This window comes from Tenrec ecaudatus, chromosome 2 (assembly GCF_050624435.1).
Source record: "Tenrec ecaudatus isolate mTenEca1 chromosome 2, mTenEca1.hap1, whole genome shotgun sequence".
In the NCBI taxonomy this organism is placed as follows: Eukaryota; Metazoa; Chordata; class Mammalia; order Afrosoricida; family Tenrecidae; genus Tenrec; species Tenrec ecaudatus.
Genome location: NC_134531.1, coordinates 230,486,638 through 230,494,592, shown reverse-complemented (window position 1 = coordinate 230,494,592; position 7,955 = coordinate 230,486,638). Strand labels below are relative to the sequence as shown.

Below are 7,955 nucleotides of genomic sequence, written 5' to 3'. Positions count from 1 at the left end.
GGGACTAGAAAGCCTAATCTTTCTCCAAGGAGCTTCTGGTGGTTTTGAACTATGAGGACTGAAGTCCCACTCATAACCACTGTGCTACCAGGTCTCCTGGTACGTTAACAAGCAGTTGACAGAAATTGAAACCAGATTCAGAAGAGGATGTGGCACCAGGAAATCTAGCTGACATTAAATGAACCTTGGCTAAAAACAGAGAATATCCCCAAAATTGTTCCTTGTGTTTTATTGCCAATATAAGCTCGCTTGTGTTTTACCATATAAGAATACAGTGAGAAATAAAACAAACTATGGATAATATTGAAGAGAATGGGAATTCCAGAGCACTTCGCTGCATATATGTGGATTCTATACTTAGAACCAAAGTATTAAAAAGCAAAGCTGTTACTGTGAACGTAAAGGTGTATCTGACTCAAGTCAAGGTATTTTTAATAGCCCTGTTTTTATATGTTTAAATTTTTTACTTCCAGTTTCATTGTATTGAGATTTTATTTATTTTAAACAATTTTATTGGGAGACAATCCAAACATCATGCTATTCAATAGCTCAGTCATGTCAATAAGTGATTGTACAATCAATATCACAATCACCTCCAGAATATTTTCTTTTTTTGCATGTCTTGCTATTAGCTCACCATCTCCTTCCAAACTCCCTGATGCATGACCAAGGAGCCCCCTATTCAGTTAGTGTCACCGAATTCACCCACCCAAAAAGCATAAAGACAGACACAATAGTAGCCCCCTTTGGGTGTGAAAACTGGATAATGAATAAGAAAGACGAGAAATGCATCAATTGATGCATTTCAATAATGGTGTTGCTGAAGAATATTGAAACTACACGAACTATTCTAAGAACAAAAAAGATCCCTCTTGTGTACTGGTTCGGCAGTGGGCTTCTAACTGTAAGATCAGAGGTTTGAAACCACCAGCGTCTCTGCTGCATTTTGTTCCTGTAAAGAGTTATAGTCTCAGAAGCTCACAGGTCAGTAAGAGTCGGCATCTATTCAATGGCAGTGAGTTGTTTTGTTTGCTTGGTTGGTTATAAGGACAAACAAATGTGTCTTGAAATAAGTGCAGGCAGCAGGAATACTCCCTAGAAACAAAGATAACAGGACATCATTCCATGTACTTTCAGCCTATTAGCTGGAGGGATTAGTCCCTAGGAAAGGCGGTAGTGCTTGATAATTAATAAAACTGTAAAAAGAAAAAAAGAAAGAAAGAAACCCTCATTGCCATCAAGTCAGTGCTGACACAACTTACCCATGGTGTGTTTCCAAGACTGTTCATAGGAGTAGAGAGCTCAGTCTCTCTACAGGGGAGCTGCTGGTGGTTTTCAACTGCCGACTACGTGTAATACAAATCCACTACATCACCAGGGCTCCACTGATACTTAATAGGGTCAGCACAAAAGAAAAAGTGGAAGGCCTATGACAAGATAAATTGAAGCAATGGCTGTCACAATGGGGTGAAACATAACAATTTTGTGACAGTAAAGCGGCAGATAGGATTTCATTCTGTTGTACATATGGCTGCAATGAATAGGATCTGATGCCAGGACTCCTATTGATAAGAGCAAGGAAAGGCAATGAGAGTAATTTGGAGAAAATTTTATTTAATTGTATGCATTTTAAAAAGTATATCGAAAACCATCATTTTAGAGTAATGTGAAATTCTCTTCCTCGTGTAGTAAAATCCAAAAAGAATTACTTGTGGTATTTTTTATGTTATAAATTACTATCTAAGCTTTTAAAACCCACACCCACATCCACACACATCCACATTTGCACTCATAGTTGAGCAATGGCCATGCATTTGCCTGTGTGTCTGCACTTATTGGCACTTCTTATTCCTTCTCCCATCACTGCTTCATGTGTTTTTCCTTACTAGTTTGCACTTCCTTTTCAGTTCTCCTGTGACTATGCACCTCCTTATGAAGAATCGCAGCCAACACCAACTATTGTTCTCATGATATTTACCACTTCAATTAAATCGGGCTGTAACTGGATTTTGTTTCCAAGATTTCTCCTCCTACGGCAGTAAGTGCTTCCACGAAGAATACATTAGCCTAATATGTCAACATCTGGAAATCATGTGGAGGTTGTAGCTTATGATCCATAATCAGAACCCTGACATCAACATAGGCATTAGGCAATGAAGTGGAAGGGACTCAGGATATTACAAATATGTGAAGGAACTTCTGTGTCCCCTAATGGAGTTCAGCAAGAGCTTTATGTTTTCTAAAGGACCAAGTCACAGAAGAAATTGATCATAATTATGGAAATTTAGAACTGAAGTAGACGCTAAATAACATATGGTTTGTTGGGGCATTAAAGCAGTGCATCTTCCCAACTTCTGTAAGACTTATATTGGAATCTGATAAAAATCTTAGCAATGAGAATCAAGACTGAAGACAAATCACAATAAAAATGCTTAATGGCTTTAAATTATCTATAATTTTGCTTTTTTGAAAATCACATTTTAAAACATGAATTATGGTGGGATTTCCCTAAATTGTTATACTTACAACCTCACAAAGAAAACAAAGAAATATTATATATGTATATGTCTATCTATGTGTATTTGTGCCTATTGTATGTACATAAGGTGACCAACGTGACACATAAGGTGTCAGCTAGCAATATTTTACCACAAATAATCTTTCTCACAATCGCATATTGGTTCAGTTAGGAATCACTTATCCACCATCTTTACAGCTACCAATGTGCTGTTGCTTTCCTTACTCTACCTCACTTTTAATCACTTTTATAGAATTAAGTCACTGTGTCTGTTGGCATTTCAGAAGAATTGATGCAGAAAGCATGAGTAATCTAATTTTACACCCACCGTCACTTCCAGCAATCATTTGTTTATGTAATGTGAAGGACTTCTTCACTGAGATGTATAGAAAGGATTTTAAAAAGAATTAATTGAAAATGAACCTCATTTGCATGAGAAAATATAACATGTTGTGTTCCTTTGCCTGAGTCCATCATTGCAGCCTTGGCTTCAATCTATCCCACTGAAGTCTTCCTCTCCAGTTTAAAAAGCACGATGTCTTTATCAAGGAACGAGGCTCTCCTGACCACTTGCCCAAAGTATGTAAGACAACGTCTTTTCATCCTTGTCTCTCAGGAGCACTCTGGCCATACTTCTCCCAAGGCAGAGCAATTTGTCCTTTTAGTAATTTCAATATTCTTCTCTAGCAACACAATTCAAATGCATTGAGTATTCTTTGTTCTTTAGTTGGTGCCCGACTTTCACATGGATATGTTCCTTGGGTCAGTCCTCAAAGTAACATCCAAGCTCCTCGATGCTTTCATGAGGTCTTGTGCAGCAAGTTTGCCTAATGCTACCCATCTTTTGGTCTCTTGATAGCTCCTTCCATGAGAATGGATTGTGAATCCAAGAACAACAAAATCATGGACAACTTCAACCATTACTCCATTTATCTTGATGTTACCTCTTGATTCAGTTGTGAGAATTTTGTTCTTCTTAACATTGAGTTGTAATCCATACTGAAGACTGCAATTGTTGATCTTCATCCTCACTTTCACCAAACAAGGTTGTTTCATTTTTATATTGCAGGTTGTTAATACGCCTTCCTCCAATATTGATGTCACATTCGATTTGAAGCTAAATTGACTGTATCCGTAGGGAATTTTCAATGGAAAAGCTGAATACCAGCAGCTAAAACCAGGCCAGGGGCTGATCCTGAAACAGACAATCAATGCTAATATGTAAATTCAGCTGAAACTAAAGAAAATTAAAACAAGTGGACAAGGGCCAATATATTACCTTGAGTCTATTACACCTGAATTTTGAGAACATCTCAGGAACAAATTTTAGGCACTGAACACTAGTGACAGAAGATCTGCTGAGCTGGGGGATTACATCAAGAACCTCATTCATAAGCAAAGCAAAATGCCATAAAAAAGGGAGAAACTAAAGAAGAGATCAAAGTGGATGCCAGAAGAGGTTTCTACACTTGCTCTTAATTTTAGAGTAGCTAATGCAAATTGAAGAAATGATGAAGCCAAAGAGATGAACAGAAAATTTTAAAGATCATCTCGAGAATACAAAGTAAAATATTATAATAAAATGTACCAAGACTTAGCATTAGAAAACTAGAATGGAAGACCAAGCACATAATATCTTAAACTGAAAGAACTTATGTAAAATTTCAAGCCTCAATTTCCAATACTGAACGATTCTATGGGCAAAATGTTAAATTATCTAGAAAGCATCAAAAGAAGAAGGAAAGAATACACAGCATCAAAATGATTAGTCCACAGTGTAGTCCACAGTGCACCTTTTCATGGCGGGGAGTGGGGGGTAGCACATGAGCAAGAATCAATGGTGCTGAAGGAAGGAGTTCAAGCTCTACTGAAAACGTTAGTGAAAAACAAAGCTCCAGGAATGAATGGAATACCAATTCAAATGTCTCAGCCAGCTGATGAAGTACTGGATGCACTACCTTATCTTTGCCAGGAAATTTGGAAGACAGCTTACTCAGCCAATTGACAGGAAGAGATCCAAAGTAAGGTGACACGACAAATGCTCAAATTATAGAACAACTTTATTTATATTACATGCAAGTAAAATTTGGTGGTAGATTATTATCCAACTATGGTTGCAGCAGTATACTGACAGAGAGCTGCCAGATGTAGAGGGCAGATTAAGAAGAGGACATGGAACAAAGGCTAGCATTGCTGATGTCAGATGGATCTTGGTTCAAATCAGAAGATACAAGAGATGTATTTACTTGTGCTTATTTCACTATGCCAAAGCATTCAACTATGTGGGTCATAATAAACTATGGATAGCCTTGAGAAGAATTGGGATTCCCAAAACATCATTGTGCTCATGAAGAACTTGTACATGGATCTACAGGCAGTCTGTGCAAAGAACACGAGGACACTGAACAGTTTAAAGTCAGCAAAAGTATACACCAGGGTTGTATCCTTTCATCACACTAATTCTACTTGCATGTGGAACAGATAATCAGAGAAACGTATTACATGAAGAATAATTTGGTACCAGGCTTGGAGGAAGGTGTGCAGGTGACACAACCTCGTTTATTGAATGTGAGGAAGACTTGACAAACTTGCTGAAGAAGATCCAGGGTCACAGTGTTCAATATGGATTACCACTCATGCAAAGAAGATCTAAATCCTCAGAACCAGCAGGTAGCAGCATGATAAATGGAAAATAGATTGAAGTAATCAATGATATTGCTTCCAGCATTCACTAGTGTATCTCAAGAAATTTGGAAAACAGTTACCTGATAGAATTAGTGGAAGAAATCCATAGTTGTGCCCAGTCCATTTCCACAGAATGTGGAAATTATCAATTAATATCATGCATGTAACATAAAATTAAACTTTTGATGAAGATAATTGAACAATAGTTGCAACTACACATCAGCAAGGAGCTCGCAGAAATTCAAGCCAGATTCAGATGAGTACTTTTCATGAGAGACATTATTGCTGACATCACATGATTCTTAGCTGAAAGCACAGAATACCAGAATGGCATGTCCTTGCTTCTCACTGACTATAAAAAGCATCATAATAAATGATGGGTAGTAATGAGAAGCATGAGACTTCCAGAATATTTTATTGTGCTCTTGCTTAATCTGTACATGGACCAAAAGGCAGTCAGATGATCAGAATAAGAGAATACTGCATGATTTTTAAAAAAATTTTTTTTTAATTTTAACAATTTATTAGGGGCTCATACAATTCCCATCAGAGTTCACACATATACACACATCAATTGTTGTTGCATCATTTCACTATCTATATTCAATCGTTATGCTCAGCATATAATTTGAGTATCTGGATTATGTGAAGAAGAATGCAGGAGCAGGGTCAGAGGAATGCTTACTTGAGATCTGCATATGTCACAACCTTGCTTTCTGAAAGCAAGAAGAACTTGAAACACTTGTTGATGAAGGTCAAAGACTGTAGGCTTCCATATGGAACACATCTCAATGCAAAGAAATGAAAATCCTGGACCAATAGACAGCATCTTGATAAATAAAAAATCAAAGTTATCAAGGATTTAATTTTGGTTGCATCCATAATCGATTCTCATGGAAGCACCAATCAAGAAATGTAACAAAATGTTGCATTGGGAAAATTTGCTGTACAAGAACTTCTCAAGTATTGAAGCGCAATGATGTCAGTTTGAAGAGTAAGATGTGCCTGACCCAAGTCATGGTTATTTTCAATCGCCACATACGCATTTGAAAGTCAGACACTGAATAAGGTAAAAGGAAGAGGAATCAATTCATTTGAATTATGGCATTGGTCAATACTATTGAAGGTCCTGGGGACTACTAGATGAACAAGAAAGTCTGTGCTGAAAGATGTATCGCCAGAATGCTCCTTGGAGAGGGGATGGGGAACCGTCATCTCATGTACTTTAGACACATTGACAGAAGAGTCTAGACCCTGGAAAAGGACATTAGGCTTGATAAAGTAGATGGTCAATGACAAAGAAGACAACCATCAGGGGATGGAAGGCCAGAGGGACTCCAATAATAGGTTTAAATAAAGTAATGATTGTGGAGATGGTGTAGAACTGGGTTGGGTATTGTTCTGTATGCATAGGGTTACTATGGGCAGGAAACAATTGTACTGTACCTAACAACAACAGCAACAACAATCATAACAGTAGCACATCCCTAGATCCTTTGCCTTCGGAGACACTGGATGAGCTAGGATTTTCAACCTTTCAATTAGGATCTGAGCTCTTAATCATTCATCCCACCAGGCTGCTTTGGTAGACACGAGGTTCAGGAAGTTCTGCCCAAAAGGAAAGAATGTGCAATAGTGAGAAAATATTTATGCCAGAGACAAGACTGGAAATCAATTAATATTTAGTGTTGGGTGACTATTTGACACAGTGATGAACCTAAAAGAAGAGACCGAGTTTAAGGAATGAGCAGTAGATAGTAAAAGGAGGAGAAATTCTGAGGAAAGCATGGGACAGCACAGCAGAAAAAGGAGGAGGTTGACTATAGAGGCCTGTAGTTGAAAGTCAAAGTCATCATGGGTAATGGCTTAAACCTGAATAGTTGCCAAGAAATCAGTTTTTGTTTTTTCTTTCAGTAGTGACTCCAGGCAGGATCCCAAGAGGAGTTCTACCGGCCTCGTCTCTGGGTTTTATGGAGACTTGCTTTACCCTTTCTGTGTTCACCTTTTAAAATACCACAGCAACAAGAAATCAGTTTTAACTCATGGGGACACCATTTGTGTTAGATTAGAACTCTCCATAAGATTTTCATTGTTTGATTAATTTTAAGATTAACAGAATTTCTTCTGCAGTAACTTTGTCTGCAGTTGAACCATCAATCTCCCCAATACACTAACTGCACACACAAACTCTCAGATGAGGGATAAATATTAAGTTTAGATAAGGGACTTGGATTTATCTATCTATCTATCTATCTATCTATCTATCTATCTATCTATCTATCTATCTATCTATCTATTTATTGGCTTACTTATACATTCATTTACCCATTTATTCATTTTAGGGCAGAAAATAAAGATTCCTTACTAATGTGAGGGCTCAGGAAAAGGTGTATGGGGGTAGTGTAGTTAAAGCGATCAAAGTCTGGAATACCGATGTGGATTTGGGAGAGAGGGCCACACATCACAAAAAACAGCAGTGATAAATTTTGAGTCTCTCCCGTGGCAGGCAGCCCACCCTTCTTGTGAGATAAGACCTCGAATGAACCATCTTCTGTTAGAATTAGGCAAGAGAAATTGGCATGAATTTTGCATTTCCTCTCTTTTTTTTTTCTTAGTGCTCTATGGTTCTTTTATAAATCAACTCCAGGCAAGACAATAAACAGTATACAGGGATATGTATTAGTTGAATAATGTGCTTCCTGGTACAAAAGCAAATGTCTTTTAACACTCTTGTGCCTGCAATGAATGAACA

At 37.6% G+C, this 7,955-nt stretch overlaps 1 non-coding gene across 1 annotated transcript; it reads right to left on the bottom strand.

The window, feature by feature from the left end:
• Window positions 1-7,115: 7,115 nt before the first annotated feature.
• On the bottom strand, window positions 7,116-7,239 carry LOC142441661 (small nucleolar RNA SNORA26). Its single transcript, XR_012783019.1, has one exon. It is a non-coding gene; the product is annotated as a small nucleolar RNA SNORA26 (small nucleolar RNA).
• Between the last annotated feature and the right edge of the window lie 716 nt (window positions 7,240-7,955).